General features: G+C 55.2%; 3 non-coding genes across 3 annotated transcripts; 1 reads left to right on the forward strand and 2 right to left on the reverse strand.

Moving 5' to 3' along the window:
• Positions 1–285: 285 nt before the first annotated feature.
• LOC139051106 (5.8S ribosomal RNA) lies at positions 286–438 on the reverse strand. Its single transcript, XR_011509237.1, has one exon. It is a non-coding gene; the product is annotated as a 5.8S ribosomal RNA (ribosomal RNA).
• A 1234-nt stretch (positions 439–1672) lies between these two features.
• Positions 1673–3487, reverse strand: LOC139051117 (small subunit ribosomal RNA). The gene has a single exon (XR_011509246.1). It is a non-coding gene; the product is annotated as a small subunit ribosomal RNA (ribosomal RNA).
• Positions 3488–8845: 5358 nt separating this feature from the next.
• On the forward strand, positions 8846–9037 carry LOC139051143 (U2 spliceosomal RNA). The gene has a single exon (XR_011509264.1). It is a non-coding gene; the product is annotated as a U2 spliceosomal RNA (small nuclear RNA).
• Positions 9038–12500: the final 3463 nt, after the last annotated feature.

Here is a 12500-nt window from a genome sequence, read left to right on the forward strand (position 1 = left end):
GCAACAGACGTTCGCGCCTCGAGCTTGGACCGCTCTTTCCCTGCAGGTATCCGACTCCATCCTGCGGCGGTCTTGCCAGAGGCGCGCACTCGTCACGCTGCAGTAGTAATGCCTCGTTTCCGTCTCTTCGAAGATTTGGCACGACGGCTCGCCACCGTCTCCTTCTCGTGAGGTTGCTGGCGCGTGGCTTTAGCGCTCAACGTACTGTCCATGATGCCGACGCGGTCAAAACGAGTCGACGGACGCACGTTCCCTGTGCGCCGAAGGCTCTCTTGATATGTGATCCGACCCTCAGACAGACGAAGCCAAGGGAAGACCCAAGGCCGCAATGTGCGTTCAAAGAATCAGTGCTCAGTGTGTCCTGCAATTCACACCAAGTCTCGCAGCTGGCTGCGTTCTTCATCGACCCGAGAACCGAGTGATCCACCGCTTAGAGTCGTGAAAAATAGTTTGTTCAATTCAGTACAGTACAACCAGTGTTTCAGGCACGTGGCGTCTCCCTGTGTGTGGTTTCGAAGAGCGCCTTTCGGCGTGCGCTACTCCTGTTTCGCTCTTTCGTTCGGCGGTCACGCGTTTCCGCATGACCGCTGCTGATCCAACAGCCTACTCGAGACGAAAGACAAGAGCTTGGCGCGCGCGTACTCGCGCAGCTCTCCAAAGCCACTCGGCCAGTGCCAGGGACGGCTCTCTGCGCCGGAGCCACAACAAGTCTACTTGAGGCGGAAGACGAAGCCAGCAAGGGCCTGGCCGCAAGTGCGTTCGAATACGGGATTACAGTCCCTCGTCTGTCCGTACTTCCTCTTTCGACGTGCGGCGCCTTCCCAAAGCGCACAAGTCCGCAAACCGCAGAACGCTTCCGACGTAGCAAAGCCGCGTTTCCTTCGGTACTTCGCAGCAACGCCGCCTTTCCCTCGGCGGCGGGCAAATAGCCTGCAGACGTCGTCGCATTGAACCGCGAACTCGACACCTCGCGCGTCACGAGCGGGAGCCGACCGGCAGCCTCCGGCCCTTTCGGGCGCGGTGGAATTTGCCGCGGAGGACGGGAGAGTGCTTTAGGCCACGGTTCCTTCCGTACTTGGCAGCCGCACCCTCAATACCGCCGGTTCCATGACCGACCGAGCGCCGCACCGTTCCTTTAGTACTTGGGCAGCAACAAAGTCGGGTCGTTACTCCACACTCGCCGCAGGAAGCGACCGGCAGCCGCCAGCCTTTTCAGACTCGGCAGCGTTTGCCGCGGAGGACGGGAGAGCGCTCGCACCACGGTTCCGTGTGTACTAAGCGGCAGCGGCATTAGCTCTCGACCGTCAGTTCCTTGACCGACCGCACGCTTCGCCGTTCCCCTCGTACTGGGCAAGAGCAGCAGGTCGGGTCGTCTTACTCCCATTCCGCGCAAGAGTGCCGAGGCGGACTTCAGAAAGCCCACCCAGTGTGCGTTACGCCGTTTCTACCCGCGGGCGCGGCCAAGCCAACCGTCCAAGGTTGCAGCCGGCGTCCACTGGGCGCAACAAATTTGGCACGGGGCGCCCTTCGAAATTCGGGCAATCCCCGGCATGTTCGGGTATAGCCGTCCCCGCGTCCAAGCGGGGCCAGCGGCGGAAAGCGTCGGGCGCAGCGAGCTGCTTCACCCACACGGGGTAGAAACAATGGCGCTCGTCACCCTCGAACAATCCGGTAATGATCCTTCCGCAGGTTCACCTACGGAAACCTTGTTACGACTTTTACTTCCTCTAAATGATCAAGTTTGGTCATCTTTCCAACAGACCGGCGCAACCGAAAGGCCGCGCCGGACATCGGTCCGAAGACCTCACTAAATCATTCAATCGGTAGTAGCGACGGGCGGTGTGTACAAAGGGCAGGGACGTAATCAACGCGAGCTTATGACTCGCGCTTACTGGGAATTCCTCGTTCAAGGGGAACAATTGCAAGCCCCTATCCCAATCACGAAAGAAGTTCCACGGGTTACCCAGTCTTTTCAGACAGGGATAAAGACACGCTGCTTCCTTCAGTGTAGCGCGCGTGCGGCCCCGGACATCTAAGGGCATCACAGACCTGTTATTGCTCTGTTTCGTGCGGCTAGGAGCCGCTTGTCCCTCTAAGAAGGTTGTAAGGTGCTGGGAACCCCGCACCTATTTAATAGGCTAGAGTCTCGTTCGTTATCGGAATTAACCAGACAAATCGCTCCACCAACTAAGAACGGCCATGCACCACCATCCACCGAATCAAGAAAGAGCTCTCAATCTGTCAATCCTCCCAGTGTCCGGGCCGGGTAAGTTTTCCCGTGTTGAGTCAAATTAAGCCGCAGGCTCCACTCCTGGTGGTGCCCTTCCGTCAATTCCTTTAAGTTTCAGCTTTGCAACCATACTTCCCCCGGAACCCAAACACTTTGGTTTCCCGGAAGCTGCCCGCCGAGTCATTTGAGTAACTCAGGCGGATCGCTGGTTGGCATCGTTTATGGTCAGAACTAGGGCGGTATCTGATCGCCTTCGAACCTCTGACTTTCGTTCTTGATCAAAGAAAACATTCTTGGCAAATGCTTTCGCAGTAGTTCGTCTTGCGACGGTCCAAGAATTTCACCTCTAGCGCCGCAATACGAATGCCCCCGTCTGTCCCTCTTAATCATTACCTCGTATTCCAAAAACCAACAGAACAGAAACGAGGTCTTGTTCTATTATTCCATGCAAGTTTATTCAGGCGACTCGCCTGCGTTGAGCACTCTAATTTTTTCAAAGTAAAAGCACCGGCCTTCTCGAGGCACACAATGAAGTGCACCAAGAAAGGACCGGCATGATGTTCAGTCCGAGCCGTCGCATCGGGTAGATGCACTACTCGTCTGGAACTGAGATCCAACTACGAGCTTTTTAACCGCAGCAGCTTTAGTATACGCTATTGGAGCTGGAATTACCGCGGCTGCTGGCACCAGACTTGCCCTCCAATTGATCCTCGTTAAAGGATTTAGAGTGTACTCATTTCAATTACGGGGCCTCAAAAGAGTCCCGTATTGTTATTTTTCGTCACTACCTCCCCGTGCCGGGAGTGGGTAATTTGCGCGCCTGCTGCCTTCCTTGGATGTGGTAGCCGTTTCTCAGGCTCCCTCTCCGGAATCGAACCCTGATTCTCCGTTACCCGTAACAACCATGGTAAGCAAGTAACCTACCATCGAAAGTTGATAAGGCAGACACTTGAAAGAAACGTCGCCGGCTCGTGGCCATGCGATCAGCACAAAGTTATCCAGAGTCACCACACAATACGGGCCGAAACCCGATCGATCTTGGTCTAATAAAAGCACCCGTCGCCCAAAGGGCTTCAGGCTCACTGCATGTATTAGCTCTAGAATTGCCACAGTTATCCAAGTAGGAAGAAACGATCTAAGGAACCATAACTGATTTAATGAGCCATTCGCGGTTTCGCCTTATTTCGGCATGTACTTAGACATGCATGGCTTAATCTTTGAGACAAGCATATGATTACTGGCAGGATCAACCAGGTAATCGTTCAACTGCGCGTCCCGCCTGTCAAGCAGGCCGGACGCCGTTTTTGCGATGCCGAGGCCACCTTCAGGCGCCCCAGCACGCTTCGTTCTTGCAAAGAGTAGCACTTTGCACAGTCCGAGACGACGGCGTTCGAGCTCGCTACGGCGCCCTCCCCGAAGGGCCGGGTATCGCCACGCGGCAAGAAGCACGCAACATTCTCGATAGACTGGTTGTGTCGACTCGATCACGGCTTGCGGTTTCTCTTGAGCCCGCAGCACAGGTGGACCGACCGACACTTGCAACGTAGCCGAGACGGCAAAGCCGCCAGGCGACGGGTCACGCCCGCGCCTTCGGCGCTTTCGCATTTGACTCGTCCGAGGACGATGCGGAACACAACTCGATATCGTGGAGAAAGCGTCGTCCGACAACCAGCCCCTAACGCATCAAGCGGATGAGGCTGCAGACGTCAGCTGTGGGATCCACGGGAGCGATACCGGGGACACGCTTGACGGGCACGAAGCCCGCCGCATATCAAACACCCAGGTCGCTTTTGGGGGCGACTGCTCTCTGGGACCCCCATATAATAGCAGCGATAAGTTCCCAAATCTCCATGGGGCCGTACTCGTGCCACTTTCGACGAGCGTTTGGCGAAAATCGTGCCGCCTCGCAGCGCCGCGAGCGAGATGGAAAGCTTACGTCGGCAGCGCAATGCCGAAGTCGTGAAAGCGCAGCGCGTCGACCGAATGCGCGAACGGCAATCTCTCGCCTATGGACAGCGCGGTTTCCAGAACAATCGCCTTTCTGTGCCCCTACGGGGCCGCACGCTAGCGCGGCCCTTTCGCCGTTTCCGAGCACGAGTGCGACCGGCGCGGGCGGCGTGCTCGACACCCCGGCTGACGCCGTTTCGGACTTTGTCTCTTCGCGCGCTCGCGCCAACGCCGCGGCAAAACGACGACCTCTGCGCGGTTCTTTCCCGGTTCCCGGCGTGCTATAGTGCAGCCAGCCGGACGGTGGCGACGACTCAGTCGCGGCCGTGCGGTGGCTTGTACGCCAAAGTTGCGTGACGGGCGTCGAGCTCCCGCCGCGGCCCGGCTCAGGTGGTTTCGGACTTCTGTCTCTTCCGAGCGCTCGCGTCGTCGTGGGCACGATTCTCGAGTGCGGAGCGGTGCGCGGACACCACCACGAACACGCGCAAGCCGAAAACGGCACTACGGTACAACGTCGGCCAGGGCGGTACGGCCCCCTTATATGAGCAGCGATAAGTGACCAGATCTCCACGGGGCCGTACTCGTGCGACAAGGCGGCGTACTGCGCCGAGCCGAGCGCCAATATTTGGCCTTGGCACGGCCGATTTGAGCTCTCGCGATCGCCGCGGTACCGCCGCTCACCGATTCAAGGCACGCTAGCGCGGCCCCTTCGCCATTTTTCGAGTAAGAGTGCGAAAAGCGCGCGCGGCGTGCTCGTCGCCCCGGCTGACGTAGTCTCGGACTTAGTCTCGCTCACGCCGCCCCGGCTGACGTCGTCTCGGACTTAGTCGCGCTCACACCGCCCCGGCTCACGTGGTTTCGGACTTCCGTCTCTTCCGAGCGCTCGCGTCGTCGTGGGCACGATTCTCGAGTGCGGAGCGGTGCGCGGACACCACCACGAACACGCGCAAGCCGAAAATGGCACTACGGTACAACGTCGGCCAGGGCGGTACGGCCCCCTTATATGAGCAGCGATAAGTGACCAGATCTCCACGGGGCCGTACTCGTGCGACAAGGCGGCGTACTGCGCCGAGCCGAGCGCCAATATTTGGCCTTGGCACGGCCGATTTGAGCTCTCGCGATCGCCGCGGTACCGCCGCTCACCGATTCAAGGCACGCTAGCGCGGCCCCTTCGCCATTTTTCGAGTAAGAGTGCGAAAAGCGCGCGCGGCGTGCTCGTCGCCCCGGCTGACGTAGTCTCGGACTTAGTCTCGCTCACGCCGCCCCGGCTGACGTCGTCTCGGACTTAGTCGCGCTCACACCGCCCCGGCTCACGTGGTTTCGGACTTTCGTCTCTTCCGAGCGCTCGCGTCGTCGTGGGCACGATTCTCGAGTGCGGAGCGGTGCGCGGACACCACCACGAACACGCGCAAGCCGAAAACGGCACTACGGTACAACGTCGGCCAGGGCGGTACGGCCCCTTATAAGAGCAGCGATAAGTGACCAGACCTCCACGGGGCCGTACTCGTGCGACAAGGCGGCGTACTGCGCCGAGCCGAGCGCCAATATTTGGCTTTGGCACGGCCGATTTGAGCTCTCGCGATCGCCGCGGTACCGCCGCTCACCGATTCAAGGCACGCTAGCGCGGCCCCTTCGCCATTTTTCGAGTAAGAGTGGGAAAAGCGCGCGCGGCGTGCTCGACGCCCCGGCTGACGTCGTCTCGGACTTGGTCGACGCCCCGGCTGACGTAGTCTCGGACTTAGTCTCGCTCACGCCGCCCCGGCTGACGTCGTCTCGGACTTAGTCGCGCTCACACCGCCCCGGCTCACGTGGTTTCGGACTTTCGTCTCTTCCGAGCGCTCGCGTCGTCGTGGGCACGATTCTCGAGTGCGGAGCGGTGCGCGGACACCACCACGAACACGCGCAAGCCGAAAACGGCACTACGGTACAACGTCGGCCAGGGCGGTACGGCCCCTTATAAGAGCAGCGATAAGTGACCAGACCTCCACGGGGCCGTACTCGTGCGACAAGGCGGCGTACTGCGCCGAGCCGAGCGCCAATATTTGGCTTTGGCACGGCCGATTTGAGCTCTCGCGATCGCCGCGGTACCGCCGCTCACCGATTCAAGGCACGCTAGCGCGGCCCCTTCGCCATTTTTCGAGTAAGAGTGGGAAAAGCGCGCGCGGCGTGCTCGACGCCCCGGCTGACGTCGTCTCGGACTTGGTCGACGCCCCGGCTGACGTAGTCTCGGACTTAGTCTCGCTCACGCCGCCCCGGCTGACGTCGTCTCGGACTTAGTCGCGCTCACACCGCCCCGGCTCACGTGGTTTCGGACTTGCGTCTCTTCCGAGCGCTCGCGTCGTCGTGGGCACGATTCTCGAGTGCGGAGCGGTGCGCGGACACCACCACGAACACGCGCAAGCCGAAAACGGCACTACGGTACAACGTCGGCCAGGGCGGTACGGCCCCTTATAAGAGCAGCGATAAGTGACCAGACCTCCACGGGGCCGTACTCGTGCGACAAGGCGGCGTACTGCGCCGAGCCGAGCGCCAATATTTGGCCTTGGCACGGCCGATTTGAGCTCTCGCGATCGCCGCGGTACCGCCGCTCACCGATTCAAGGCACGCTAGCGCGGCCCCTTCGCCATTTTTCGAGTAAGAGTGGGAAAAGCGACCGCGGCGTGCTCGACGCCCCGGCTGACGTCGTCTCGGACTTAGTCGACGCCCCGGCTGACGTAGTCTCGGACTTGGTCTCGCTCACGCCGCCCCGGCTGACGTAGTCTCGGACTTGGTCTCGCTCACGCCGCCCCGGCTGACGTCGTCTCGGACTTAGTCGCGCTCACACCGCCCCGGCTCACGTGGCTTCGGACTTGGTCTCTTCGAGCGCTCGCAGCCAGGTCGGGGCCGACGCCGACGTCTGCGTGGGGCTTCAACGATTCCCGGCGCGACGCAATGCAACTGCGCGCAGGATGCCAGCGACTCCGCCGTGGCCGTGCGGCGGTGTACACGCAGAAGTTTCGTGAAGGGGTATCGAGCTCCCGCCGCCCCGGCGGACGTGGTTTCGGACTTTAGCGCTCGCAGCGATCTCGCGGCGATCGCTGACGTCTGCGCGGTTTCAGGTGTGCTACGATGCAGCAGTCTGCCGCACGACAATTTACGGAAGCGAGTGCATTCCGCCCCGGCGGACGCGGCAGCGGACTTTGTGCCTGCGGGAGTGCTCTTGTTGCTGTAAAATTTGAACGGGTGCAGCTGCGCGAAGCAAGTGTACACATTTTCTCTCTCTCTCTCTCTCTCTCTGCCTCTGAGGCGACTGTAATTTTAATTTAAATGCAATTGGAGGCGGGAGCAACCTGATGAGAGTAGGCGGACTTCGGCACACCTTGTAGTTTAGAAATTGTTTTCAAGCTTTGAGGACATACACAATCGCGCCATCTGCTTTCCCCGTCTCTTTGGCACTTCATAGTGTGTGCAGCATGCTCTGCATTCCAAAGAAACGCGCCTGTTTCTCCCCCTCTCTCACGTTCTTCTTGTCTTTCTTGCTGCTCTTGTGAGAAGTTGCTATGCTCTTTACTCGCTGTAAAATAGAATGCTTGCGCGAGCCAACAACTTGCGTGTCTTTCTTTTTTTTTGTTGTTGTTGTTTTTTTCTCTCTTCCCAAGACGTTTCTGCCATTATTCACTAGCTCTCGTTCTTAGTATGCAACGGAGCGTTAGCTCGCGCCATCTACCTTTCTTTCTGTATGGCGAAGGCCGTAGGTTTTCCTAGTTCCGCACACAGATGGCGCGGATGCGTTTTCGCGCCAGTTTCGAACGACCTCGCTGTACACATGTTTCTCATTTAAAAGTTTCAAAGGGGCTTGCGAAAGGGCGTGGTCCTTTTTTCTTGCGCAAGGCTGAGCTTTCCAGCTGTGCTTAAGCTATGCTAGCATGTGTGCGTATGTGTGTGTGTGTGTGTGTGTGTGTGTGTGTGTGTGTGTGCGTGCGCGCGCGCGCGTGCGTGCGCGTGCATATGTGTGCGTGTGTGTGTATACACGCACACGGTAAAGATGATGGGGTAGCGCTATTTCTTTCTTTCTTTCTTTCTTTTTTAACAACACCTGTGCTCCACATGGCGATCTTCCTGCCCTCTATGTTTCCGGTTGGAAGGAGTGCGCAGCCTTTTCTATATTTATTTATTTTTTTTTTTTCATTCTCTTTCATTCGTACATGAGGCGCGCTACCTAATTCTAGCGGTCGAATCGACACGTTGCAATCCGTCCCGGCCTGTGCCGTATGAAAACTTTCAGTGGGCCTTGCGGTAAATAAAAGGAAATGAGGGAAATGCGCGTAGTGTATTACACTTGCGCACGGGCTTGAAACGAAGGCCTCAAAGAAAGCCGCCTTGAGCGGTCGCATTCAGACGGAAGTAAGCATTCCCCTTGCGCGTGTTTTCCGCTCGCCTGTTCCGTTTTCTACGAGGTTGCCTTCGTTGGTTTTGCCTTGCGAACAAGCTTGCGCTCGGGTCTCGTTTCTACGCGACGGCGTTTCGTTAACAGTGAAAGACTGAGGCGTCGCGAGTTGATTCGCGAGATAGAGAGCATAGAGTCTCTAGACGGGCTGGGTTTTATAAGATTGCCCACGCTGTTGCTGAGGTTACCAATGTCGCCAGGGCACCCACAAGGCAGTGGTACAATGGAGTGAAGTGAAAGACATCGCTTCTCGGCCTTTTGGCTAAGATCAAAGTGTAGTATCTGTTCTTATCAGCTTAATATCTGATACGGGTTCTATATGGACCCACGATATTAAACCTATTTTTGGAAGTTGGCGGAGTGCTTGAAGCCTGCTTCACCTCCGCCGCAGGTCGGCCCGGTATTGCACTACCTCCGGGATCGGCCCCCGCTCACTTAGGTGAGACTTCATTCAATCAAAATGAAGAACACAAGCTCGAAGCGAGCACTCACGTGACACGCACCATTCCCATACTATACGCAACGATGCCGGTGTTTCTGAACGATTGTCTGCTGTAATGAGCCACTTGGGGGGGGGGGGGGGGGAAGGGTGATTAGCCGTGGGTTTTGCAATCAATGTAAGTCCCACTCAAAGCCAACACTGCATTTTGGAGTTCACTATCGCTTTGATCCGTAAACGACAGCAAGCTCGCCCTGCGAAAATCCGCTGCCCTAGTGGAAGAAAGGTTCCCTATGAAACAAAAATGGAGTGCCCGATTTCCGGCAACATTTTCGCTGCAGTGGGACCGAGCGCCTCGAAAACAAACTTGTCGTATGGCCAAGTGTGGCGAAATATATTCAAGGGTTCAGAGGTGCCTCAGCTTTCCAACCTGTATGTTATGAATACCTGTTGCTACCTTTTCGTCATCATCATCCTGCTGGCTACGACCACTGCAGGGCAAAGACCTCTCCCATTATTCTCCAAGCACCCCGGTCACGTGTAAGCCCGGTCACGGTCGCCGTCTAGTGCCTGCGCCCTTCCTAATCTAATCTGCCCTCCTAAATTTCCGCCACCCCGTGCTACGCTTCCCTTCTCTTGGAATTCAGTCGGTAACCCTTAATTGATGATCTTCCCCCCACATTGCATGCCCTGCGCACGCCCATTTCTTTTTCTTGGTTTAAACTAAGGTGTCATTAGCTCGCGTTTGTTCGCTCACCCCCCGAATCTGCTCTATTCTTATCCCCCGTAGCGCTACACCCATCATTCTTCTTTCCAAAGCTCGTCGCGTCGCCCTCAGTTACCCTTCGGTAATCCTTAAGGTCCTTCGTTGCGGCACTCGCGGCATCTTTCTCATTTAAATAAGGCTATTTCGTTCAGTTTTGGGGGAAAACTCAATGAGCTAGGCGCGATTGTGTCCCCGGCGCCGCTCTCAACAAGATGGCGGCGCCCAGGCTTTTTGCCTGGTGGTTCGGCTTGACGCAGAACACGCCTGCAGGGCAGTGAAGCCGCATTGAAGGGGCAACGAGCGGCGCAGTGAAGCGCATGCTCGGGCGAAAAACGCGAACATCAGCCAAAAATACAACCAAATGGCCAAATACGAATTTCCGTTATGGGAAATTGGAGTTCAGTTGGCGCGTTGCGCTCGCCTAAGGTAAAGAACATAAATGCGAGTGCCACATCAGCCAAGTCAATGCTGAGGATCGCGTATCATTTCTTATTTTTTTTTTCCCCTTGCCTCCTGGCCTGCGTGGCCCTAGCGCGCATGCCCACGAAAGTAATGCAATAAGGAAAACGCGAAATCATGCGGTGACGGCTGTATCATATCTATTGTGCGTGCTTTGTTCTTTTTGGACTACAGTGGTGTGCGTTATGAGAAAGTTTCAGTGACCAGCGAACCTATATTTAGAACCACATTTACGGTTACTGCTACAAGCTGCGGGTAGGTGTTTTTTTTTTCTTTCTTTCTTTTTTTCGCTACCAACGATGGGTTATCGCAACCGCGATCGGTTGTGCTAGACGCGTTCTTGCCAAACGTTGGCTCTATACGCGACCCGTGACTCGTGGTCGGCACATTCAAGCAGTCCATTGCAAACCGTTCCAAGAAGAAGGATGCTAGCTCCACGTTCCGCCGGGAGCGCTAGTTCGAAGATTGTACTTTTAGACCCTCGAGGAAGCACCGCCATCCCACGTTTTCTATAACGCGCTAAGATTCAGAGCGACAGCGACCACTTGTCTTCGTCAATATCTCGGACACACTTTTTTTTTTTCTTTAATCCAGATCGTCAGACGAGCCCGCGTTCACGCGCACTCGCTCTCTCCGATAAGCAGGGTAGCTCGGTTGGGGTGTTGTAGGGCCTCGCGCATGCGCTGCTGAGTTCGTCGCTTCGCCGGCCGGTCGACGCTGGCGCGGTACTGGTAATCAACTTCGACGGGCATGGTGAAACGTCACTGTGAAACGTCACGACTAGCAATGCAATGTGTTTGCGAGCAATCGGAGAAATGAGAGAGCCCCTGTAGATTAGTGGAAACGTTCCTCCAAGTATTACGTTTGCAATTTGCGCCTACGAACATGAACTAGACAAAGGAAATGATCTGTAGCCGCCTTCACTTCATAAAATTCCCGTACGAAGAAATTTGCGTGCGCACGTGATCTCCCGCATGAAACCAGACGATAGGTTAATTTTAGCCGTTCATTTCGATTTGCCGAATGTAAACCGGAACACTTTCTCCACGCGCTCTTGAGGTTTGAATGACAATCAATGACATGCTTTTTTTTATATATTTTTGTTTGTTCTATCTGGAACCAAAAGAATTCAGAACGCCATTTCAATCTTAGATTCGATTCACGCCTTGCGTTACGTCACCCCTGGCATATCTGATGAACATGCTCTGCTGTTAAGCTTCATGATCACGGCATTAAAAGTCGCCACTTCCCGAACGTTTCTCGCGCCGATGATGAACCGTATGCTGGATTCTTATTGTAATGAGTTTATAGAAAGTTTTATACTTCTATGGCTAGCTTCAAGGAAAGGAAAAACATCGCTCAGCATTGTATAACGCATAACAACAACAACGAAAAATCTGCAGGTTATTCATACTACAATGAGAACACTAGGAATACTGAAAAAGATGAAATCTAAACATGCTGCAAGGAGCCAACAAATGCAATTGAACCAACGAACTGAACTGCAATTATTTCATCAAGACATGCCCCGAAAAAACGTGGCCACTATCAATGCTCATTTCAAAGCTGTTTTTTTTTTTGTTTGTGACGGATAATAATTATCTTCCCAATGGCTGATGTGAAAATTTCAGAGCGCGGCATTTTCGAAATCTCAAGGCCCCGGCTGCTTTCTCTCTTCTTTAAATATGTTCCGGGTGGCAGATGGAGAAAAGTTTCGCGCACATAATTTAAAAGCCTGTAGCTGATTTTCTTGAAGAACACAAAGTGCTGACAAACCACCAAACAAGACAAAATTGAATCGGTATTACGCGCGATGATTTCGCACCGCAGTAACAAAAGGGTAACAAGCGGACGTTCATTTCATGGTGTGTATTTCACGTCTCTCACAATAATAATAAAAAGAATGCTACTGCATAAATTAGCTTTTCCCAAACTGGATGGTTTCGATCAGCTTCCTTAAATTGAGTTGGCGTTGATTGAGCAGGTGCGGGCCTCGGTTGTTTAAGATTTTTGTAAATGGCATCATTACTGGATAGATGCGGACGTCTGCGTGATGTGTGAAACTCGCTTGAGGATCAAGGGAGAACCCCCCCCCCAAAAAAAAAAATCATGTCATGGTGACACAAGTGGCACATGAGTACTGTTATCGGGAGGAAAAAAAAAAGGAAAACCGGCACCTACTAGGGAGACACTCCTCTTACACGTGAAGCTCCAAACAAATTGTTTTTCTTGA

Source organism: Dermacentor albipictus, chromosome 10 (assembly GCF_038994185.2).
Source record: "Dermacentor albipictus isolate Rhodes 1998 colony chromosome 10, USDA_Dalb.pri_finalv2, whole genome shotgun sequence".
Taxonomy (NCBI): domain Eukaryota; kingdom Metazoa; phylum Arthropoda; class Arachnida; order Ixodida; family Ixodidae; genus Dermacentor; species Dermacentor albipictus.